Source organism: Pongo abelii, chromosome 5, assembly GCF_028885655.2.
Source record: "Pongo abelii isolate AG06213 chromosome 5, NHGRI_mPonAbe1-v2.0_pri, whole genome shotgun sequence".
Lineage (NCBI taxonomy): Eukaryota > Metazoa > Chordata > Mammalia > Primates > Hominidae > Pongo > Pongo abelii.
This window is the reverse complement of record NC_071990.2, coordinates 19518517-19545036: the sequence shown is the minus strand read 5'-3', so window position 1 is coordinate 19545036 and position 26520 is coordinate 19518517. Positions and strand designations below refer to the sequence as shown.

Here is a 26520-nt window from a genome sequence, read left to right as displayed (position 1 = left end):
GTCACCACTAATGCCAGGACCATGGATAAACAGTCCATGGATAAACTTTTATTTTTACTCTTATTTTAATCTTCATTTGCAGATATTATTCTTAAGCATTCAGAGACTGTTGGAAGCACCGTGCAGCAGGGAGGAATAGAGATAAGGACTCTAACAAGGGCCAAATCTTTCTGCCTATTAATCAAACTCATAATTCCCATTAAGACAGGTAAAACAATGAATAGTGCTAATGAAAAAATTACTTTATATCATGAGCATATTTAAAAGCCAAAATCAGTGACTGGTGTCCCAGGGCACAGCAGAGATACTTCTAAAAGGCAAAGAAGTTTGAAGACTCTCATTAAGGAGATGTCGCCTGCATGCATAGATAAAACAGGAAAGAAAAATGTATCTAAAGTTCCAAGGAAATGTAGCCCATATTCTTCCTCCCACTCTATTTCACTGAATGATTCTCTAAGTTACAATATGAATAAAATGGAGCTTGGAATAGACAAAATGGGACTAAAGCTTTTTTGTTTTCCATGTAATATCTTAATGGAATTCCTACTCCCTACCTTCTGCAAAAGATTATTTGGCTTTTCTATATACTTAGGAAGGAAAATTTTAAGTTTGTAGTTAATGTCACTTTCAATAAGTACCACCACTGTGTTTCTAGATACCCCATGTTTAGGGTATTCAGGGGATATATTTATTTGTTCGTGCCTTACCCATTTAGATTGGGTACCATTTGTACTTGCAAACTTTAATGGAAATGATAGCTAAAACGTGAATGAATGCCTCCTCTGTGGGTAAAACTAAGCCTAGATGCCAACAGCTATAGCAGTTAAATATGCGCCAATTCTCATAAAAAGAGCAGCCATAGGCAATGAAGGCTGGGCTGAATGCACAGAAACAGAAAAAGCCTCCATGTGTTGCCTTCTCTACAGTCTGCATGCCTGCCTAACCCTTTACTAATGCTCTCCTTCACCCCAATAACACATGCACACACCCCCGTGCACATCCTATGGCCAAAATGAGAGCAGAATTTCTCTTTTTCTCTCCTTTCCTCCTGTAGCAAAAAAATGTCAGCTCTGTTTTCTTAAAAGCATATTTTTGAAAAATCATGCATCACTATTTGGAATTCTCCGAATGACTGTATTTCAGATTCCAGAGAAGAGAGATTCCTAGAATGATTTGCACTTTAAGCATGAAGGGTGACAGCCAAATGGCTCATGTGCCCAGTTAGCCATGTTAACTTCTAGTTTTTAAGTCTCCTAAAAGTGCAACACATTAAAAACTAAAACTAAGATCAAACAAAAACAAACAAAAAACAGGATTCTCTATCATCTAATGCACAGATTTAAAAGCTTCCTGAACTGTCCCGACTTGGCCATTCTCATGAGGAGATTATATAAGGCGGTGGAAGCCCCTTGTGTTTTAGAATTTGTAACTTGATAAGCTTTATCTCTAAGACAATGCAGGGTGACTTCTAAGCAAAATGTAGTCACTCATTTCTTTCATTGATTCAGTGAGCAAGTGCCAGGTCCTGTGCTGGCTTGTAAAGAGTGCAGAACAAATTAAGATAGAGCCTTGTTCTTCAAGGAGTTCATGGTATAGTGAGGGAAATGGATACAAACATATAAAATTAAAATTATATATTTATATATAAATACGTTATTGAAAATGAGTTGTGGAAAGACAAAAGTAGGGTCAAGTAATTCAACCTGGAGTTGTTAAAAAGGCTTCACAGATGAGCTGAGTCCTGAAGGATAAATGATGACTTATCCAAGCAAAGAAAAGAGTATGTGGAAAGACATATAGTGTGGCTGGCAACAAATTCACTAGGACTGACATATAGGGTAGAGGAGACTAGATTTGCACTATCCAATAAGGTAGTCAATACAACATGTGGCTATTTAAATTTAAGCACTGATCACATTTCACGTTTTCAATAGCTGCATGTGGCTAGTGGCTACTGTGTTGGATGGTGAAGATATAGAATGTGTCCATCATAACAGCAAGTTCCATTGGGTGGTGCTAGTGTAAAAATCAGGCAAGAAGTCAGGGTTGGATATAGATCGGGCATAATGAACACAGAGATGTAGTTGAAACTGTGAGTGTGGCTTTTTTCAGGGAGCAAAAAATGAGGAGATAAGAGGGAGCCCTCTGGTGTACATCACCATTTAAGAGGATGGGGGAGTAGATGGTATTAACAAATGAGCCCAACAGGAATGGCATGAAGAATAGACAGCAGAGAAAGTAGCAAGGCGATGTTTGGAGACATCTGCAATTGTTAATCATGTCCAATACTGTAGAAAACCTCATGAAAACCAAAGCTTTATGATGAAAAATTAGGAAGATGTCAGTGCTATTAGTGAAGATTGGTTAAGTGGCATTGTGTGTGTGTGTTTGTGTGTGTGTGTGTGTTTTGGAGTGGATGTGGCTAGAGGATAGGTTGAAGTATGAAGTGGATTGAATGGTGGCACCAAAGATACAGCCTTGTGACAACCAATATAAGTTGACAAGAGGCAAGGAACAATTTTCTCCTTAAACCTCCAAAAGGAGCATGGCCCTACCAACACCCTGATTTCTGACTTCTGACTTCCAGAACTGTGAGAGAAGAAACTTCTATTGTTTTACATTGCCAAGTTTGTGCTAATTTTTTACAGCTACTATGGGAAGCTAATACAAAGGGTATTTAGGAGATAATGAGGAGTAAAGAATGGAGAAAGTTTTGACAAACAGTTACGGACTCAAATGTTCTCAAGGGACAGGCAGATAAAGTAAATAGCTGAAAATGAAAGTGGGAGGGGTAAAAACTGTGGAGAATTTGAGATTACATGTCCAGACTACCAAATCAACACATAGATTGTATTTCCATACTCTACCTCCCATACCTGCTGAACCTGATTTATTGATATCTTCTTTAAAATTTCCATTCTCTCTTGCCTATATAACTTAGATTTTATGTTTAGCCATCTTAGCTAACATGTCAAGTCAGGTTAAAATTCCTCTTGTTCTTTTTACCTTATAGTGTAGGTTTCTTGTTTATTTCCTAAACCTGGTTAAATTGTTCTATTTCTCTACCCTTGGGATAATTTCCTGGTAACTATGATCATTTCTCCACAACATACTCAAATTCGCTCAAAACACTTAGGTCCTCCCTACTGAGCAGATTTGGTTTTATTTATCTGTAGTTCCTTCTCATTTCCTCTGCAGTAGTCATCCCAAAATGTTACTCTTGAGAACATAAAACCCATCTCTTTCATTTGTTGTTAATGAGAAAGTTGGGATTATCCAACATGCACTTCCTCAATTCTTCTTCCTTCAGGGTCACAATTTCTTTATGCGGTTACTACATTCCATTGTCTTTCCTTTTTATCTTTGGGGATGTAGTGTCCTTTCCCATCTTAAGACTAATTTTTCCACTCTCTGAAATGAGACTTCGCTTTTTCTGTCTTTCTGAATATATGTGTTCCTCCCCACCCTCTATGTTCCCCTGATATTTTATTCACAGCCTTCCTCCCCTTCCTTTCTTTTCCGTGGTTGATCTCATCCAGCTTCCTGTGGTAATCTCATCCCAATTCTCAACTTCCTTCCTGAGTTCTCTCACTATTGGCCACCTCCAAGATACACTACAAAATTTCAAACACTGAGCTTAAACTTACACTTATGGCCTTTCCCTCTAAACCCTATTTCACCTCAAGAATGCCCTATTTTTGCTGATACAGGGGAAATCCTCCCTGATGCATAGATTTGGAACCTGGGAATCAGCTTTAAATGTGCACTCTCCCTGATCCACCTCCCTCCATGTACAATCATTACAGATCATGGTGCCTTTCATATTGTAGATGTTTAACATGCATTCACAGTGGCTGATATTGGCACTGGAATAAAGTGGAAAGAACACTGCATTTTGAAACAAAGATTTGTACTTGAATCCTGGCTTGAACATTAAGTATCTTTGTGATCTCTGGCAAGTCACTGAACTTCTCTTTGCCTCAGTTTCCTGTCTCCAAAAAGGCGATAGCAATAATGATTTCAAAGGATTGTTGTGAGGTTACAGAGCCTAATGTCATAAAAGTTCTTTGTAAATTCTAAAGTGACATGGTTTGATTTAATCTTTGGTATAACCAGGTGTATATTCCCCAAATTGCTCTCATTCTCAGAGAGAAAAGATTTGTAAAAAACAAGTAGGGTTGGACCAGTTAAGAATCCCCCTTTTGCAACAGGCAAACTGTTCTCAATGGATCAAGTTCTGTATTAAGTTTGTCAGTTATTAGTTTGCACTCACATGAAATTGCTATCCATGTGGGTCTTTTTTTTTTTTTTTTTTTTTTTTTTTTGAGATGGAGTTTCACTCTTGTTGCCCAGGCTGAAGTGCAATGGTGCGATCTCGGCTCACCACAACCTCTGCCTCCCGGGTTCAGTGATTCTCCAGCTTCAGCCTCCCGAGTAGCTGGGATTACAGGCATGTGCCACCACACCTGGCAAATTTTGTATTTTTAGTAGAGATGGGATTTCTCCATGTTGGTCAGGCTGGTCTCGAACTCCCGACCTCAGGTGATCCACCCTCCTCGGCCTCCCAAAGTGCTGGGATTACAGGCATGAGCCACCTTGCCCATGTGGGTCATTTTTAAGGCAGTTGTTGGAAACTGCATATGGTCCAAACCAGCAGTGATAATACCTCCCTTTCACATTTCCTCAGGACAGTCTAGCCATTGGAAGGGCACATGGTTCCACTCAACATTGCACCAGCAAGTCCTTTGTGAATGATATTGGGGTGAAGGCAAAGGTTATGCTATTGGGGTGAAGGCAAATGTTATGCCAGCTTCTGTCACTGTGCCTTCAGCACCAGCAGTTCTGTCCATTTGGGGGCCATAATTACCTCTGTACACCATAGAATGAACGTGAGGGGTGATAAGGTAACACTACTGTTATGATTAGCATTATTAGGTTCATTATCGACATCAAGGTCCCTGATGTTTTATTAAGATGTGGAAGTCTTTAACTTACTAAATGATGATGGTATTGTGTATAATTTATCACATCTATTCTTTAATTTGCTGCTACTTATTCTAAGTGCTTAGGGCTTGGTGCTGAGGTCTGTTGTGGCTTCCTTTCAGCTGACAACTTCATCTTTAAGAAAAATCTCCCTTTCTTATGTAGCCTAATAAATATCAACAGAATGAAATAAGATAATATCTTCCTCAACTAAAATATATCTGATAGGTAGATGGGCCTGTTAGGATTGCCTTTTGGACTGGAGCTATCAACCTCAGAATGCAACTCTTTATTTAAATATAATGCTATAAAAGAGAACCTTGTTTTCATATTGTGTGTCAGTGTGTATATACATACATTCAAAAAATAATTTTATTTCAGTGTGGGACACTTTCTACTTAACAAAACATTACAAGTAACCTTGACTATACAATGTAAGTCATGTCACCTCTCCAGATTCTGCATCTTCCTGATTCTATACTCAATGAGGTACAAACGCAAACTCCAGTTCTGGTGTTCTTATGTAGTGTTTAATTGTACAGATTCCATAAAAAATCACTTAATATAAAGAAAACAAATACTCTTTTTTATTGCTGCACTAAATACTTTCGCCAGCAAATGCTTTGGGGGTGCTTTTTATTTATGGATTTTTCACAATGCTGGAGAGCTTTTGTCTTTTTTAGTGCTTTATATTTATGGTTGTGGGATGATCATTTTCTGGTTGGTTTCACATTGAGCTCTTTCAGAACTAGCTGGAGTAGTAATAGTTTTATACTGTTTATACTTTCTCCCCCTGAGTCCTATGTTAAATCTTTTTCACTCTATCAGTGACACTGCAGTATATTATGCTATACATTCTTAGGCTATTAACTTTGGGCACTGCTAATGATTTCTTTTATATATATATAGCACATAAAACATGTAAATGTTTCTTATTAAAACAAGAAAACTCAAAACACAATCAACCTCATCACCAAAAGCTGGAGATTTTCTTTCTCCAAGTGAGATTGTAAGCCAGAAACAGGTTTGTAAAATCCCAGTGTTGGGAAACAAAGTAAATTATAAAAGACCCCTAAAGGGAGAGATTTAGTTTTCTTAAAAAACAGCTTGCTTGGTATTCCATTCCTACATTGAAAATTTTAAAAAAGTAACACATTTGAAAAATCAACAGTAGCAGCACAGCAGTTTTCTCGACTACAAGAAAATATCTGAGTCTCTGTGAGAAGACTGGAAGCAAGAAAATGTGGAAGAATCTCAGAGTCACCTGCAATCTCACACCATTGTGCTCAGATCCTTTAAAGGAGCTCCGAGGGGTATCTTACCTTACCTCTGGTAGCTCAGAGCCAGTGAGGATTTAATCTGGAATTAGAATGTGTAAAGTAACTGGAGAACAAGCACTCTTAGGGGCGAAGTTTAACAATGAAAGATTTAAGGGAATAAGGTGTTTCAGAAATGACCCCTGAACACAAGAAATGGAACTGATTAGAACAAAAGCAACCAGTATTTGCATCTTTAAATTGAGGATTGGCCTACTCATAAAAAGTCTTTGGAAGCCAGTGGGCTCCTGACTGACTTTACTGTTCGGCTTTCTTTATCCTGTGCCTTTTTGAACCAGCAGGGTTTTCACTCGCGTCCGTGTGAAGAGACTACCAAACAGGCTTTGTGTGAGCAATAAAGCTGTTTATTTCACCTGGGTGCAGGCGGGCTGAGTCCGAAAAGAGAGTCAGCAAAGGGAGATACGGGTGGGGCCATTTTATAGGATTTGGGTAGGTAAAGGAAATAGGAGGGTTGTTCTCTGGTGGGCAGGAGTGGGGGTCACAAGGTGCTCAGTAGGGGAGCTTTTGAGCCAGGATGAGCCAGGAGAAGGAATTTCACAAGATAATGTCATCAGTTAAGGCAGGAACAGACCATTTTCACTTCTTTTGTGGTGGAATTTCATCAGTTAAGGCAGGAACTGGCCATCTGGATGTGTACGTGCAGGTCACAAGGGATATGATGGCTTAGCTTGGGCTCAGAGGCCTGACATTCCTGTCTTCTTATATTAATAAGAAAAATAAAATGAAATAGTGGTAAAGTGTTGGGACAGCGAAAATTTTTGGGGGTGGTATGGAGAGATAATGGGCGATGTTTCTCAGGGCTGCTTCGAGCGGGATTAGGGGTGGTGTGGGAACCTAGAGTGGGAGAGATTAAGCTGAAGGAAGATTTTGTGGTAAGGGGTGATATTGTGGGGTTGTTAGAAGAAACATTTGTCATTTAGAATTATTGGTGATGGCCTGGATACAGTTTTGTATGAATTGAAAAACTAAGTGGAATAAGAGAAGGAGAAAAACAGGTATTAAAGGACTAAGAATTGGGAGGACCTAGGAAATCTAATTAGAGAGTGCCTAAGGAGGTTCAGCATAGCCTTGCCAGCAAAGATTATTTATTTACTTTAAGAGTTAAGAGTGGCGGTTTGGGGATAGCACCAGGAGATATCAGCTGTGATGGCTTGGAGAAACAGTGTAAACTGGCAGTGTAAACAAGAGCAGGGCATGTATGAGTAGTTGAGAACGGTGAATAGGAGTATGACTAGACAGAAGATAGTAGGGATGACAAGTTTGTTGGGGCACAGTCCAAGTTGGTCTGGTGTCTGGAATGAGATTGGGGCCTAATAAAAAGGAGCGTCTATACAGGAGCTCAAATGGGCTGTACCTTGTAGCATTCCGAGGACAGGCCTGAATTCTGAGAAGGGAAAGTGGTAAAAGTATTGTCCAGTCCTTTTTAAGTTGGTGGCTGAGCTTGGTGAGGTGTGTTTTTAAAAGGCCATTAGTCTGTTCTACCTTTCCTGAAGACTGAGGACTGTAAAGGATATAAAGGTTTCACTGAATACTAAGAGCCTGAAAAAATGCTTGGCTGATTTGACTAATAAAGGCTGCTATCGGACTGTATAGAGGTGGGAAGGCCAAACCGAGGAATGATGTCTGACAGAAGGGAAGAAATGACCATGGTGGCCTTCTTAGACCCTGTGGGAAAGGCCTCTACCTATCCAGTGAAAGTGTCTACCTAGACCAGGAGGTATTTTAGTTTCCTGACTCGGGGCATGTTGAGTAAAGCTAATTTGCTAGTCCTGGGCGGGGACAAATCCCTGAGCTTGATGTGTAGGGAAGTGAGGGGGCCTGAATAATCCCTGAGAATTAGTAGAATAGCAAATTTGCCAGTCCTGGGTGGGGGCAAATCCCTGAGCTTGATGTGTAGGGAAGGGAGGGGGCCTGAATAATCCCTGAGGAGTAGTAGAATAGCAGATGGAACACTGAGAAGTTATTTCCTTGAGGATAGATTTCCATGATGGAAAGGAAATGAGAGGTTCTAAGAGGCGGGCTAGTGGCTTGTACTGTAGCATAGCCTGCCTTTGCTGGTGTGTGGCGATTAGGCCAGGTGAAACTGCCATCAATAAACCAAGTGTGATCAGGATGAGGAACAGGGAAGAAGGAAATGTGGGGAAATGGGGTGAACGTCAGGTGGATCAGAGAGATGCAGTCATGAGGGTCAGGTGTGGTATCAGGAATAATGTGGGAGGCCAGATTGAAGTCCAGGCCAGGAGCAATGGTAATTGTGGGAGACTCAACAAAGAGTGAGTACAGCTGAAGGAGCCGGGGAACAGAAAGTATATGCATCAGGTGTGAGGAAGAAAATAGGTTTTGGAAATTATGAGAGCTGTAGAGAGTGAGTTGAGAATTGTTTGTGATTTTAAGGGCCTCTAAAAGTATTAGGGTGGCAGCAGCCACTGCACGGAGACATGATGGCCAGCCTAAAGCAGTAAGGTCAAGTTGTTTGGACAAAAAGGCTACAGGACGCGATCTTGGTCCTTATGTAAGAATTCCGACTGCACAGCCCTGCACTTCGGCTGTGTGTAATGAAAAGGGTTGGGATGAGTCAGGGAAAGCTAGGATGGGGGCAGTCTCTAAATCTGTCTTCAAGGAACAGAAAGAGGAGTGGGGAAAGGATTTAGGATCTATGGGGTCAGCTAGGTTTCCTTTTGTGAGTTTATATAATGGTTTTGTTAGGATGGCAAAACCAGGTATCTAAAGGTGAAAGTATCCAACTATGCCCAGGAAGAAAAGGAGTTGTCGTTTTGTAGAAGGGGTTGGGGTTTGAGAGATTAGTCAGACATGATCGGCAGGGAGAGCACGTGTGTTTTTATGAGAATTATGCTGAGATAGGTAACAGATAAGGAAGAAATTTGGGCTTGACTGAAGTAATGGGGGCTGTCTGTGAAGCTTTGCGGCAGTACAGCCCAAGTAATTTGCTGAGCCTGATGGGTGTCAGGGTCAGTCCAAGTGAAAGCGAAGAGAGGCTGGGATGAAGGGTGCAAAGGAATAGTAAAGAAAGCATGTTTGAGATCCAGAACAGAATAATGGATTGTGGAGGGAGGTATTGAGGATAGGAGAGTATATGGGTTTGGCACCATGGGGTGGATAGGCAAAACAATTTGGTTGATAAGGCATAGATCCTGAACTAACTTGTAAGGCTTGTCTGGTTTTAGGACAGGTAAAATGGGGGAATGATAAGGAGAGTTCATAGGCTTTAAAAGGCCATGCTGTAGCAGGCAAGTGATAACAGGCTTTAATCCTTTCAAAGCATGCTGTGGGATGGGATATTGGCATTGAGCCGGGTAAGGGTGATTAGGTTTTAGTGAGATGGTAAGGGGTGCATGAACGGTCGCCAAGGAGGGAGTTAGAGGTATCTTATACTTGTGGGTTAAGGTGGGGGAATACAAGAGGAGGATGCAAAGGAGGCTTTGGATTGGGAAGAAGGGTGGCAATGAGATGTAGCTGTAGTCCAGGAATAGTCAGGGAAGCAGATAATTTAGTTAAAGTTTCTCGACTTAATAAGGGAACTGGGCAGGTGGGGATAACTAAAAAGGAGTGCTTAAAAGAGTATTGTCTAAGTTGGCATCAGAGTTGGGGAGTTTTAAGAGGTTTAGAAGCCTGGCTGTCAATACAACAGTTATGGAGGCAAGGGAAACAGGCCCTTGAAAATAAGGTAATGTGGAGTGGGTAGCCTCCGTATTGATTAAGAAGGGGATGGACTTACCTTCCACTGTGAGAGTTACTTAAAGCTCAGCGTCCATGATGGTCTAGGGGGCTTCCAAGGTGATCGAGCAGCATCAGTCTTCAGCCACTAAGCCGAGAAGACCTGGGAAGGAGTCAGTCAGAGAGCCTTGGACCAGAGTCCCAGGGGCTCTGGGAGTGGCTACCAGGTGAGTTGAACAGTCCGATTTCCAGTGGGGTCCTGCACAGATGGGACACGGCTTAGAAGGAATCCTGGGCTGCAGGCATTCCTTGGCCTGGTGGCCAGATTTCTGGCACTTGTAGCAAGCTCCTGTGGGAGGCGGTTCTGGAGGAATGCCTGGCTGCTGTGGTTCAGGTGTTTGGAAGTTCTTGTGTGCTGGAGATGTGGCTGGGGTTTGTCTCACAGTGGAGGCAAGGAATTGCAACTCAGAAATATGTTGCTACTTGACTGCCTCTACTCTATTATTGTACACCTTGAAGGCGAGGTTAATTAGGTCCTGTTGTGGGGTTTGAGGGCCAGAATTTAATTTTTGGAGTTTTATTTAATGTCGGGAGAAGATTGGGTAATAAAATGTATGTTGAGAATAGGATGGCCTTTTGACCTTTTAGGGTCTAGGGCTGTAAAGTGTCTCAGGGTTGCTGCCAAAGGATCCATGAACTGGGCTGGATTTTTATATTTGATGAAAAGGAGCCTAAACGCTATCTGATTTGGGATAAAGAGAAAGGAGCATTAACCTTGACTATGCCTTTAGCTCCAGCTACCTTTTTAAGAGTAAATTGCTGGGCAGGTGGGGGAGGGCTAGTCACGGAATGAAACTGTAAGCCAGACAGGGTGTGAGGAAGGGAGGTGATAAAAGGATTATAGGGTGGAGGAGCGGTGGCTGAGGAAGAAGTGGGACTTAGCTTGGCCTGGTGAGGAGGGGAGAGGTCAGATGGGTCTGTAGAAAAGGAAGATTAGAAAGACTCAGTGACGCTTGGGGTTGGGAATGGGGGGACAGGTGGGAGAGAAGGAAGATTTGGGATGAGTTGCACTGGGAACAGAGACTAGGGAGGGACTGATGTGTAAAAGAATGCCTGGACGTCAGACACCTTAGACCGTTTGCCTATTTTATGACAAGAATTATGTAGCTCTTGTAGGATGGAAAAATTGAAAGTGCCCTTTTCCGGCTATTTGGAACTACTGTTGAGTTTGTATTGGGGTCAAGCGGCATTGCAGAAGAAAATAAGATGCTTAGATTTTAGTTCAGGTGAGAGTTGAAGAGGTTTTAAGTTCTTAAAAACACAGGCTAAGGGATAAGAAGGAGGAATGGAAGGTGGAAGCTTGCCCATAGTGAAGGAGGCAAGCCCAGAGAAAAGAGAGTAGAGACATGGAGAAGGGGTAGGGGGTTCTTGCCTTCCAGAAAAGCAGAGAAGGGGTCAGGGCACAGAAATAAGGGGTTGGGGCACAGAGACAAGAGGTCGGGGTATGGAAATAAGGGATTGGGGTGCAGAGATAAGAGGTTGGGGTGCAGAAATTTGGGATCAGGGCGCAGAGATAAGACGTTGGGGTTCCTGCCCTTCCCCCAGAAAAGCGGGACTTGCCGCTAAGGGTAAAGGACCAAGGCAGGCGTCCCTGCGTGGTCTGACACCTCTGAAACCTGGGTGAATAATCAGAGAGGCGTCCCTGCAATGATTAAACACCAGGGGAAGGCTGCCTTCCTTAGCCCGTGACTGGTGCCAGAGTTTTGGGTCCACGGATAAAACGTGACTCCTTTGTCTCTACCAGAAAATGAAAGGAATTGAAATTAAGAGAAGGGAGAGATTGAAGTGTGGCACCAAGATCGAAAGGAGAAAGAGGTTGAGGGATAGTGAGGGAGGTTGGAGAAGAGAGTAAAAAGAGGCCGCTTACCGGATTTGAAATTGGTGAGATGTTTCTTGGGCTGGTCGGTCCGAGGACCCAAGGTCGTAGGTGGATCTTTCTTACGGAGCAAAGAGCAGGAGGACAGGGGATTGATCTCCAAAGGGAGATTCAGAAAACGCTTTTTATAGAGGCATAAACACCTAATTTGGACATTTTCAGGATGCACAGTCCATGGGATAAGGTTGGATAGGATGGAAGAGACAGTACAGCAAAAAGTAATGGGTTAAGACAAAAAGTCACATGTGGGGAGAATGAGAGAGGACAGAAAGGACTGGGGAACAAATAAAGGCAGAGAAAAGAAGGGATAACTAGAGTAATGTAATAAAGGAAGTCGGATTTCTAATACAACTTAATCTATGCCTACAACTACAAAGCTAGTGATATGGTACATGCAAAAATGAGCACAGAATTTTTTTTCTTAATGCACTAAGGGGGACTAAAGAAACATTTACAAAATATTTATTGGGGTTGCCCCAGCAGCGTACAGACAACCACGTTTGGCTGGGTCCTTCCCTGCCCAGACCTACTCCCCTTGGGGCGATGGAAGGAGGAGGCACTGCAGCAGCCTAGTTCTCTGTCCTTACAGTTGTTCATCTGTGTCCAGAAAATGGTGCCTGAGATGAGCAAGGTCAGCAGACAGGAATTGAGGTCAATGTCAGGTTTCCATGCCAGCAGTGGGAACTCTGGATACAGTGGAGAGTCACAGCTGGTCAAACCCTGAACAGCTTGCTCCTTGAAATGGTCAGAGAGGCCCATCCCAGAGCCATCTCATCATCTCTCCTCAGACAGGTGAACCTCTTCTGGTGGCGATGGGGTAGGGAAGAACAGAGATCAAAGCAAAGTAAAACCAAATAAAATGAAAGCATAATTGTTACTTTTCTTTTCTCTTTTTACACAAATGCATTATAATTTATTATTAACTACTCTGAGTTCTTTCCTTAAATTTCCCAAATTAAGGATTGGCTTTGCTGGCAGAGATCTTTTCCCCAAATAAAACTGGGCACTTTCTTAAGAGTTCCATGTTCAAGGTTAATGTTACGGGTGTAGCTTGGCCTTTTTGAACGCTTGATGGAGAAAGCTAATCAGTGGATCTGTTGTCTCTAGGAAACCAAGAAGGAAAACAATCAGCTCTGTTCTCTCTGGGCCGAGGGAGTGAGCTGTAATGAGGGAGCACATGAACGCATTGGGCGCCCTCAGACCTGAACACACAGGTTAGCACCACCTGCCTGGCTGACCTGGCTCACAGGTGTGCGGTTGCCAGGTAATGCTTGGTATCTCAGGGTGCCTTCAGAAGCCCAGCAGTTGGCTTGGGGAGGTGTGGGCATGGCCTGGGGCGGTGGTGGGGGCAGGGCAGACGGAGTCACTGTCAGGGCAGCTGGCAGCACCACTGCTCCTCACCTCTGTAGCAAGTGGAAACAAGCTGGCTCGCCCTGAAGCCCTGAAGGGCCGATCTTCCTCAGCTGCCTGTGTTGTGAAAGGGCTCTCTGATTAGAAATGAGCTTACAGATGCAGAAGGGAGAAAATAAAACCCGTGCTGTGCGTTATATAAAGCCCCCCATCTCTCTCTCTCTCACACACACATATATGTGTGTTTTACATAAATATAAATATAAAACACACATCTGTCCTTTAAAAAGTTATATTCTAAAAATTCCTCTCAAACTTGGGCCACTTTATAGAGCATGTTATCACATATGTGAAGGGCAAAATGATGTTTGGGAAGAGTTGCTGACTGGTTGAAAACACGTGGGTTCTAGCCCTAAATGTGCAAGTTTCTTGATCCCCCAGAGTTACTGGGGAGTCACTCTGTCATTTTAGATTCACATGAAATCAGCCCAAATCCCTATGTGTCCTGAAAAACCCAGAATTCCCCTGAGTCTCTTTATGAGCTCTTGAGGGCTTGATTCCTTTGCCCTGTCTCCAGCCCCCCACTTCCTTCTTGCACAGATGTAATTAATTTCCATCCTTAGTTATCACATGTCCGTTGCATATGTTCTTCACACAGAGTCTGCCATTTCCTAAACTATGGCAAATTCATAAATCTGGAGCACCTTGTTCCCAAATAATGCCAGATGTAGAAGAACTCCTCCCCTAAGCTAATGCTGGTTTCTCTTTTGGGGGTAGTAGCTCTTCCTGGTCAAGTTGTGTACTCTTACGGATCTTTCTTTCATTCTACTTGATCAAGAAAGCTTTATGTGAGTGGATAGGCACAGTGTCACTGTGTAGAGCAGAATAGGTTGTACATTTTGGTGGTCCTGGACTGCAATTAATTTGCAAAGATAGGCTCAATGTGTAAGAGTCAGTGTTTTTAGAGCTGGCCTCAGTAGGTTCGTTAGGTCCACAGAAGAGTGAATATTGGAAACCAGCTGCCCTGCCCGATCCATGGCCTGTCATTTCATTACAGCTGAGTCATTACTGTGCAGAGTACTACTTTTTCACCCTAGGATATGCGTATGTTCCTGAATCTGTCTTGGGTGAGGAAAAGATGAGTTATCTAATAAAGTTATGGGAAAGCTAAGAGCTTGAGGTTAAGCAGAGGCAGCCAAGCTGTTTTCTTCCCACCTGGAATCAGACAGGCTAACGGGGAGATCACACAGGCCAACCTTCCTAGCCCAAGGGCTATCATTCTGCTTTATATGTTTGAGTCATTGTGAGAAGAGAAATATTTATAGGTGTTCTTTCAACACTTATTCAACAAATATTTATTGAACACCTACTCTATTCTGAGCTCTGCAGTGTGTTCAGAAACCAGGGCTGAAAACAAGTTATTCTTCCTTACTATCCTTGAACACTGCTCTTTTTAACTGCCTCTAGATCTAAGTATCAATCCATGTATTGATTGAATGAATACATGTGTAAAGGCTCTTACAGGCTGACATTGTCAATATTTGCAAAGTCTAAGACTTGCAGACTTGGAGGCAGCTTATTTTCTGTGGGTATGTGCTTTCATGTATCTTAGAGTACAGCCCAATTTGAGTTTATATTATACATTTTTTTTTTTGAGACAGAGTTTCGCTCTTGTTACCCAAGCTGGAGTGCAATGGTGCAATCTCGGCTCACTGCAACCTCCACCTCTCGGGTTCAAACGATTTTCCTGCCTCAGCCTCCGGAGTAGCTGGGATTACAGGCACACGCCACCATGCCTGGCTAATTTTTTGTATTTTTAGTAGAAACAGAGTTTCACTGTGTTAGCCAGGCCGATCTCGAACTCCTGACCTCAGGTGATCCGCCCGCCTCCGCCTCCCAAAGTGCTGGGATACAGGCGTGAGCCACCACGCCTGGCCACAATTTTTTTTTTTTTAAAGTTAAAACCAAACAAGCAGGAAACCTAACTCTCACACAGACTGAGCCCAAGACTGGGAAAAGGATGCTTTAAGGTACTTTTCAGAAGCCAAGACTGGGGAAAGGATGCTTTAAGCTACTTTTCAGAAGCCAAGTCAATCTGCTGCTGCATTGTGGTACTATAGAGTCTCAGTGTTGAATATGTATTTGAATTTTTTTTTTAATTTTTATTTTTTTAGATGGAGTTTCGCTCTTGTTGCCCAGGCTGGAGTGCAATGGGGTGATCCTGGCTCACTGCAACCTCCGCCTCCCGGGTTCAGACAATTCTGCCTCAGCCTCTCAAGTAGCTGGGATTACAGGCACCTGCCACCATGCCCAGCTAATTTTTTTGTATTTTTAGTAGAGATAGGGTTTCTCCATGTTGGCCAGGCTGGTCTTGAACTCCTGACCTCAGGTGATCTGCCTGCCTTGGCCTCCCAAAGTGCTGGGATTACAGTGAAAATAGGTTTTTTAAAGAAAAATGTAAATACTTGTAGAGTGATGTTAATAGTTCAGTAGATGAAATTTTTCCTATTTGATCATGACTAACTCCAGGGTCCATAATAGAGAGAGAGATGCCTAGTTCATTAATGAAATGCAATATTTGGCATGGAATGAGAAAATACGGCTCTTGGTACTAGTCATCACCAGTGATGTTGTATCTCTAATCTGTGAATGAGGAAAATACAACCTTTGTAAAGCCTTTGGCACCCATCCAGAGGTTCATTCAGTGCCAGAGACAAGGGCTTGGGAGGAGAGCTCCTCTTTCTGATCATGCCAGCTCTCTTCAGGAGCGCTGAAGTGGTACCACATGTCTTCAAGTGCAGCTCACAGAGCTTGGTGGGTTTTCAGAAAGAATTTTGCCATGCTGATTCTAGAACAGTGTTATCCAACCTTTCAAAACTCAAAACTCCTATAATACTTTCTCATTCTGTCTTCTAGAGAAGCCAAGCCAGCCAGAAATGTGTTGTTCAGCTATGGATTCTGTTACAAAGGCACCAGGAATATTAAATATGTTTTATCAAACTGCTTATGACCCCCTACACAAACCTTTTAGAAACTCTGATGAGATGTTTCTCTTCACTGGGGGGAGCCGTAGTCCTGTGTGCCTTGGACATTCCCAGTTTACTCTTGTTCTGATGTAAATATTACTGTTGCATGTTCCTTGCACTCTCACGTGGCTCAGTTTGGATGGCGAGGTATATGGTTGCCTTATCTTTACCCTGGATCCTTCTCTCCCAACAGTTGAGAATAACTCATCCAGGGTTGTTGAATGGTGGAGGATCTTTCAAAATCAGCAGCTAGAAGGTCGAGAACCCTTCATGCCATACTAAGAAGTTTCATGCTAGGCAAAGAAGAGTGACAAGGTATTTCAACAGGTGAATGATGTGAGTAAATATTTGCTTCAAAAAAGTGTATTGTAATAATCCATGTGAGAAGAAATGGGAACACTAGCAATGACGTTTGAAGAATTATGCCTTTGTGTCTGGGAAGTCTTGAGCTCAAACGAGAGAGAACTCTTACTATGAGTGAATTGCAATTAGAGTCCTATCACCTCTACTTAAATCTCTCAAACGTAAACCATTGGAGTAACATTTCCTTGCTTGTCATCTTTCAATAAGGCTTGTGTGTGCTATTAACAAAATACCACAGCATCCCAGAGCAGGGTGCCTTTCAGTGATGAATCAATTGATTCCCACGTGCTAGTGTATAAATTGTTAACTGCTTCAGGATTCATAGGGATGAAAGATGCTTTATTTATTGTCCTTTGAGATGAAAGATGCATAATTTATGGCACTAGGATTACTATTTTATTTACTCTTGTGATGCTGAAATCACATTCTTTTCTAGTGATGGAATTGGAGAATCTCTTAATTTGTGGGCAAGTGGCTTATTAAAAGCTTCAGAGTTGGAGGGTTTGGCTACACAAAAGTGGGTGTTGTCTGAAGGAAGCAGTATGATGCTTTTGTTGCTAACACAAAGACTTTATTCTACTGCTCACAAGCGTTAGTGAGATGTTAAACATGTGTGCATGATGTAAAGATGTTGGGTCTGATGCGTGTTCATGTAGGCTTAAGGTTGAGAATGACATAATTAGGTACATTCTGTAAAAGTATCTTAAAATATCGCAGTTGTAGACTTTGCAGAGTTTTCTCTTACAGTGGGTCCGGGACGTTTGTATGGCATACTTCGGTGTTCCTAGGCAATCACATGTTTTCCAGCATCCAAAAATATCCACAACCTTGGTTCAGGAAAATGTCCAGTGTCTTTTGTTGATAGAATGTTTAGAATTTCATTGCCTGAAAATCTCTTTGTAGCTTTGCTGAAAAGGCTAGTTTAGTTCATTTGTTTTCTTACTTTTAACTAAAAGTTGTGGCTCACTTCTTGGTAGCAAGGTTTGGGACAATTTCTTTAATTAAAGAAAATATTTGCCTTGTGTCATCCTGCCTCAGAAGGCATATGGGAGGCCATTCGTGGATTGGGGTGAGGTAGGAATGTTGGATAATTGTTTCTACCTGGTATTTCCACCAATACACTCTACCTTTGGTGGAACCAATATCATCTCGACATTTTAGGGATCACAGTAGTAAAATGTATGGAAATAAAAGAGCAGGGTCAGGCCAGACAATAGCTTCTTTTTCCTTCTTTTCCCTGATGGGAAAGTGCTTTCCCTTAGACTGATGGCCAAATAGGAATACAGGTTGAGTATTCCTTATCTAAAATGCTTGTGATCAAAAGTATTTTGGATTTCTGATTTTTTGTTTTAGATTTTGAAATATTTGAAAATGCATAATGAAATATCTTGGGGATAGGACCCAAATCCAAACATGAAATTCACTTATGTTTCTTGTATAACTTATGCACATAAGCTGGGGTAATTTTACACAATATTTTAAATAATCTTGTGTATGCAACAAAGTTTGTAGATGAGGTCAGGTGTGCAATTTTCCACCTGTGGAATTGTATCAGTGCTGAAAGAGATTTGGAGTTCAGAGCATTTCATATGTTGGATTTTCAGATGAAGGATGCTTAATTTGTAGTAGGAAAGGAAAGGGAGCTATAGACAGAGGGTCCCAGACACTGTCGGGTAATGTTGTATGAAGAATCGAGCAACAACTGTACAGAATACTCAGGAAAACAAATAGATATAAAAATGATGTTACCAATTTGGGTGCATGATTCTACTTTATTGGGATGTAAATTTGCTTTCTTTCTTTTTTTTTTTTTTTTTTTTGAGACAGAGTCTCGCTCTATCGCCAGGCTGGAGTACAGTGTCATGATCTCAGTTCACTGCAACCTCCTCCTCCTGGGTTCAAGAGATTCTCCTGCCTCAGCCTCCTGAGTAGCTGGGATTACAGAAGTGTGCCACCACCCCTGGCTAATTTTTGTATTTTTAGTAGAGACGAGGTTTCACCATGTTGGCCAGACTGGTCTCAAACTCCTGACCTCGTGATCTACCCACCTCAGCCTCCCAAAGTGCTGGGATTACAGGTGTGAGCCACCGCGCCAGGCCGTAAATTTGCTTTCTTAACCAGAGTCAGTTTGGCATTTCCAAGAATGCTGTTTTGGAAATAGAGAAGGCATTTCTAGAAACTGCAATTCCTTTGCCTTCCATCCCCAAAACAGGGAAGTGTGACTTTAAAAAAAAAATTCTATTTGACACTAGAAGCAAATGAAGGAAAGCGAAAGCATAACTAATAACTATCTTTATGTGTATGGAAAACTCTGGGTTAAGTTAAGGAGGACTAGCAATTATGTCTTCACTGAGGACAGAAATGGACTTCAACTAAATTGAGGGATTAGAGTTAAGTTTAAGAAAGCCCTTTGACTCTGACTCTGTCCACTACTGATGTTAGGTTTTATACAGCTTGTTTCTCTGGATGTTGCTTTTGTTGTCATCAACATTGTACTTATAGTTATTTCAGCAAAGGACAGATCTCTACCTATCTGGAATGACTTTAATAACGTATAATATTTGGCATTCAAACATGTTCCTTTGCAAATAAGGAATTAAGCCTATATTTCCTTCATGTCACTTGGCTGGTACCAGGACAAGAACTTCAGTTCCTAAGCACCGACACCGAGGTGTTTTTTGTGCAGCAGACTCTGGGGTCATTCACAGTAGCAAGAGATCAAGCTAAATAATTCTGGAGGCTTCTTCCTACTTTGGATATTTGAATCTAAAAAAAGATTTTACCTTTGCAAAACTTGAAATCATATTTATTAAATTTATTAAACTTATAAGTTATCTATGTCTTCAAAATGTGTAAGGCATAAAATTTTTACTTTAGTTTCTCATTGAGGGTTTAAAGAAAACTACCTAGTGTATTAGTAAGGGTTCTCCAGGGAGACAGAACCAATAGGATATATACAGATAGACAGATAGAGAGATAAGAGCGGATTTATTTGGAGAATTGGCTCAGGTGATTATGGAAAGTGAGAGAAGTCCTGTGGACAGGCCATCTGCAAGCTGGAAACTGTGGGATGCCGGTAGAGTGTCTCCGTCTAAGTCTGAAAGCCTCAGAACCAGCGAAGTCAATGGTGTAAATCAATGGTGCAAGAATCAAGGACAGGGGTGGGGAGGGAGGGCAAGGATGCACTGGTGCAAGTCCTGGAGTCCAAAGGCCAGGGAAACTGGAGTTCTGATGTCCAAGGGCAGAAGGGCATCTCAGCTTCAGTAGAGAGTGAGCAAATTCACCTTTCCTCTGCTTTTGTTCTATCTGGACCCTCAGCCAATGGAATGGTGCCTGTCCACATTGGGGTGGATCTTCCTTACTCAGTCTACTGATTCAAAGGCCAATCTCATCCAGAAACACCCTCACAGACATACCCAGAAATAATGCTTTACCAGCTAACTAAATATCCCTTAATCCAGTCAACTTGACACCTAAAATCAACCATCATACATAATATCTTTTTCTTTCCGTCTTTTGTGTGTGTGTGCCTTATAAATATGCAAAATGTGCCTCTGGAGTATAAAGCGAAAGTGTTTGCTTGTTGCTTTGGAAACTTTATATGGCTATTCAGAATGGCACCTTGTCATTGCCAGGTCAATAGAGTTGCTTTAAATATAGCCATATATTATTAATGCTGTGACAAATATCTTTGTGTTTTATCACTTGTGATGAATGTTTCATTTCATTGGGATTGATTCTAATTCTGGAAATTAAGTGCTCACCCAAGAGAGGCAAATAGCATCTTTTCTTGAAAAAAAAAAAAATTACTCCATAAGAGAGATCTGCCTAGTCCTGCTTTCCCAAAGACCTAAAGTTATCTCAAGAATAAATAACAACATTCTTTTTCTTTTCTTTTTAAAAATCTCTGCAGGGTGTAAGAAATACTTACCTTCTTCCTTATACCCTGGTTGTCTGAAGGGCTTGGCTTTAGAATGATAGAATGGTAGAACATTAGAACTAGAAGGGATTTTAAGAGACTTTAGAACTAGAAGGGACTTAGCCTAGTCCCTTCATTATACGGATGAGAAATACAAGGCCCAGAGAAATAAGGTGACTTGTCTGAGGTCATGTAATTTAATGGAAGTAACAAAGCCTGAAACTTATTTCTGGTTTGCTTCATTACCATTTTTTACTTATAAAGGGTTTTATTTTTTTTAAGAACATGTTTTACCTGTCCTAGAAAGTAGGAAAAATATTGTTGCCATTAAGGTTAAGCAAAGCAGAGACACTGAGAGATCAAGCAATTCAAAGTCAAGGTCAACAGATACTCAGTAACAAAACCTGTAACAGTAATGTATACACAAGGAAAGAAGTCTTCATGTAAATTATAACATACATTTGGGCTACAAGTGTGGGTTTTTAGGACCAGTACAGATTGAGAAAATTACTAATTGTTGTATTCTCCCCTACATTGTGCCTTTAGCGCTAAAGCCATATTGAAAACTGAAACTGTGCTATTAATACATAAACCCTAAATTAAATTGAAATAGAGGTGGGTACATGTTTTCTGGCTTGCCTATAGCAAGATCTCCCAAGGACCTGATCATCACCTACAATACCAAAGATAATATTATCCCTTATTTTTGGTGAACTGTCCACCTACTTTTTGCTATAATTTTGCAGCATTCACTTGGACCCTCTGACAAAACAAGAGAGAAACAAACATAAGATCTGCTCATTTGCAACGGTTGCTCTCCTAGGTCTACTCCACACAGCCATTATAAACAAGGAGCAGGGATGAAGGAAACCATTAGTTAGAAAAAGGGATCACTTGTGATGTTCAGACCTAAGAACATGCAAATTACTTGGTGTTTCTTTCGAACATAAAGCTATTCCCTGATGTGTCTGCCCTGCCTGGCCCTGCATCTGTGATAACTCCCTTAGGATGACCTCTGTTTGCAATGCAGAGGTCTGCAGTGTTCCATCAGTTGCAGCAGAAGCCCCCTGGCAGGCAGACATGGATCAACAATGTTCTTGTGCAAGTAAATTTCCCCACCCATTCAGCTTCTAAACGTCGTGATTACCCTGTCGTTTCTACTTTCCATTAATGAATGTATATTAATGGCATAAGGCCAAAGTTGGAAATGGGATAGATCCTAGATTATTTTAATTAATTATCAATAATATTTTTTCAGTTGTCTACAATAAACTGGCATTTTACACACACACACACACACACACACACACACATATTTTTAAATTAAAAGCTCACAGTTCTGGAGTAGTTATAGTTCCCATTTAAATGGAGGCTCACAAAGGGAACTTGGCCAAATTCCCATAGCCAGAGTCAAATATATAAGATCACCATTTATCCCAGTTGCCCTGGATAATTATTAGTAGACATCCACTTTACTCTCAATACTAGGTTTGGTCAACACATTGTATAGTCACCCTAATTAATTAGCACCAGAATTGATTTGAAGCAACATTGTGAAGCAGGAGGAGTCTGTGCGCCTTTCTTGCATCATCTATCAGGTCACCTCCATTCCTCTCTCCTGGGGATGTACTTTTGCATCTCCTGGGTCTTTTAACTTCTGAGCTATTTTCACTTATTCTGTCTCGGCTGATTATCAGTAGGTTGCTGCTGAATGTTGGTGAAACGATATTCCTATTGGCCTTCTTCATCCATAAATCAGTCAAGAGTTCTCAAGCTTTTTGCTCTACTAAACTCAATTCAGCCTTCCCAGAATGATATGAAAGCTTTTGCTTATGAAGCAGTTATTAAGATTACCTCCTGACATTGGGGCTGTATGTGATTTCTTCTTGGTGCTCCTATACAATTTTATAGATGACATTCCTGCTAGGATTTGTAATACCGTATAATAATTATGTACTTATATCTCTTTATCTCTTTTTAAAACATATTTAAATTTATTTTTAATTGTGTTAAAATATATACAACATAAAATTTGCTATCTTAACCATTTTTAAGCATACGTTCCAGTGGTATTAAGAAGATAACTTGGGGCTGCGCGCAGTGGCTCATGCCTGTAATCCCACCACTTTGGGAGGCCAAGGTGGGCAGATCACCTGAGGTCATGAGTTCCAGACCAGCCTGGCCCATATGGTGAAACCCCATCTCTACTAAAAATACAAAAATTAGCCGGTGTGATGGTGCATGCCTGTAATCCCAGCTACTCGGGAGGCTGAGACAGGAGAATCGCTTGAACCTGGGAGGTGGAGGTTGCTGTGAGCCGAGATCGTGCCACTGCCTCCAGCCTGGGCAACAGAGCGAGACTGAATCTCAAAAAAAAAAATAATAATAATAATAAATAAATAAAAGAATATGATAACTTGGTTGTATTTTTATCTTTCCTACAATATTATAAAACTGTGGAGAGCCAGGATAGTTCTGAATGCATTCTCAGCATAGCAACATGCCTGAACTCAAATAATTAGTCAATGAAGTCTTGATGAATAAATGGAGGAAATCATGTTTCTCTACTGCTTTCTCTTGTTTCCTCAATTCCTGTAACTTTCTTTCTTTCTTTCTTTTTTTTTTTTTTGAGACAGAGTTGTGCTCTGTTGCCCAGGCTGGAGTGCAATGGCATGATCTCGGCTCACTGCAACCTCTGCCTCCTGGGTTTAAGTGATTCTCCTGCCTCAGCCTCCCAAGTAGCTGGGATTACAGGCATGTGCCACCATACCTGGCTAACTTTGTATTTTCAATAGAGATGGGGTTTCACTATGTTGGTCAGGCTGGTTTCAAACTCCTGACCGAGGTGATCCTCCCACGTCAGCCTCCCAAAGAGCTTGGACTACATGTGTGGGCCACCGTACCTGGCCCAATTCCTGTAACTTTCTGATTGCTGACTCTTTGCTAGGACTTTTGGTTATCAACTTTGCTTTCCTCTTCAGCTTCTGAGGGTTCCCTGGTTCCCATTATATTTTGGATCTTCTGTTTTACCGCATTTCCTAGTATTTATATTGTTATGATCCTTGTCTTCCTAGCTTTGAATCCACTGTGTACCCTGACTTTGCAGAAGTTCCAACTACTTTAATACCCAGACTATCCTGGAGATTAGCACTGCTTACCTGTTTGGCCTGCTTTGACCTCTCATATCTGTCCAAACTCTAATTACCTTTGTTCTTTTTGCAAGATCTGATCTTGGAGTTAGAAGACACAGGTTTGAATCCAAATTCTGTATCCATCTAGCTTCACAGCCAGTAAAATTTAGCCTCTTTGAGCTCACATTCCACATTTGTGAAAAGCAGGTAATAACAATATCCTCTTCCCAGGAATGAATGAAATAATACATGTAGGAGAATTTTGCAAATCAACATTAAGCTGCTTCTGCTACATTTAAAATTAATGGCAAAAAAAAACCAACTTAAGATGGATTAAGGACTTAAATCTAAGACCTGAAACTATAAAAATTCTGGCACAGTTGTTCATGCCTGTAATCCCAGCACTTTGGGAGGCTGAGGTGGGCGGATCACGAGGTCAGGAGATTGAGACCAGCCTGGCCAATATGGTGAAGCCCCGTCTCTACTGAAAGTACAAAATTAGCCGGACGTGGTGGCAGGCACCTGTAACCCCAGCTACTAAGGAGGATGTGGCAGGAGAATTGCTTGAACCCGGGAGGCAGAGGTCACAGTGAGCCAAGACCGCACCACTGTACTCCAGCCTAGGCGACAGAGTGAGACTCCGTTTCAGAAAAAAAAAAAAAAAATCTAGAAGATAACATTGAAAAAACCCTTCTAGACATTGGCTTAGGCAAGGATTTCATGACCAAGATCCCAAAAGCAAATGCAATAAGAACAGAGATAAATAGCTGGAACTTAATTAAACTAAAGAGCTTTTGCATGGCAAAAGGAACAGTCAGCAGAGTAAACAGACAACCTACAGAGTAGGAGAATATCTTCACAATCCGTACATCTGACAAAGGACTAATATCCAGAATCTACAATGAACTCAAACAAATCAGCAATTAAAAAACAAACAGTTCCATCAAAAGTGGGCTAAGGACATGAATAGACAATTCTCAAAAGAAGATATACAAATGGCCAACAAACATATGAAAAAATGCTCAACATCACTAATGATCAGGGAAATGCAAATCAAAACCACAATGCGATACCACCTTACTCCTGCAAGAATGGCCATAATCAAAAAAATTAAAAAAAATAGTAGATGATGGCATGGATGCAGTGATCAGGGAACACTTCTACACTGCTGGTGGGAATGTAAACTAGTACAATTACTATGGAAAATAGTATGGAGATTCCTTAAAGAATTAAAGTAGAACTACTGTTTGATCCAGCAACCCCACTCCTGGGTATTTACTCAGAGGAAAAGAAGTCATTATATGAAGAAGATATTTGCACACGCATGTTTATAGCAGCACAATTTACAATTGTGAAATTGTGGAAGCAACCCAAATGCCCATCAATCAATGAGTGGATAAAGAAACTGTGGTGTGTATATATACATATGTGATGGAATACTACTCAGCCATAAAAAGGAATGAATTAACAGCATTTGCAGCCACTTGGATGAGATTGCAGACTATTATTCTAAGTGAAGTAACTCAGGAATGGAAAACCAAACATTGTATGTTCTCACTGATATGTGGGAGCTAAGCTATGAGGACGCAAAGGCATAAGAATGACACAATGGACTTTGAAGACTTAGGGGGAAGTGTGGGGCAGGGTGAGGGATACAAATAGGGTGCAGTGTATACTGCTCAGATGATGGGTGCCCCAAAATCTCACAAATCACCACTAAATAACCTACTCATGTAACTTAACACCACTTGTACCCCAATAACCTATGGAAAAATTAAAACAACGGGATATCACTGCTTTGCACCAGTCAAAAGGAGATTCTTAAACACAAAAAAATCTTCCTTAAACCACAATGACAACACTCTCCTCAAGCAAGGAGTGAAAACATTAGGATTTGGCATATCATCTTAGTTAGATAGCCAACTCTGAACTAGATCATCTTTGGAACCAGTTAGAACTGCTGTTTTATAGTTTGCTAAATTTAGATATGTGAGATGCATTGAATCAAACCCTGAATGTTCTGTAAACTTAGTGTTTGGAAATTATTTTAAAATCAGTTTCTTAGAATTTTAAGCAATTCTGGATTGTTGAAGGCTGGCAATATATTTGTTACAACATGGAATGAGTGCAAAAGTTACAAACCAAGGATTGTCTTACCCATAAATATTGGTCTGAAACAGCCTTTAGAAACAGGTTAAAAACAAAGAGAACTTAAGAAAAAGGCAGATGCAGCAGTGCCTATTTTGAGTAAAAAAAAAAAAATGGTATTAAAATTTCAGACAAACAGGTCTAAAAACCTGAGGGAAATATGCCAATTGGGATATGAAAATATTTTTCAAATTTTATTTGTTTTGTACACAAAATGGTCCAACTATGTTTTTGTTTTGTAAAATCACACATTTTCCAAGCTCACACCATTGGTATCCTCTCTAAAAGAAGAATACTTCTTTTAAGAATGTTATTCTTTTTTACTTTATGGGCAGGTTTTAGAGATTATGGTCAAGGGAGTTGCTTCTAGAAAATATTAAACAATGAGAAAATCTCACACTACCAATTATTATTAGAGATACTAAGATGCTATATTTATACTAAAGAGTTTGAATATTTTCTCTAACTTGTATTTTTTAAAGTACTTTTGAATGTTGATCTCTAGTTGAAAATGTGTTTGAAATGTACTCTAAGCTAAAGTGGTTTAAAAGGTTTTGAAATTTGGGAGCTGATAGCAGTTGTGTTATAAATATCTCATCTAGTAGAGACGTGACTAATACCTTTTGCTCTGTTGTACTATTTCATAAATCAA

The 26520-nt window shown here is 41.0% G+C and overlaps 1 long non-coding RNA gene across 1 annotated transcript in view; it reads left to right on the top strand.

The window, feature by feature from the left end:
* Positions 1 to 19104, top strand: part of LOC129059892 (uncharacterized) — a 162634-nt gene extending 143530 nt beyond the window's left edge. The window contains exon 3 of the long non-coding RNA XR_010140585.1: positions 16501 to 19104. This is a non-coding gene — a long non-coding RNA (uncharacterized LOC129059892). The remainder of the gene's footprint in view (positions 1 to 16500) is intronic.
* Positions 19105 to 26520: the final 7416 nt, after the last annotated feature.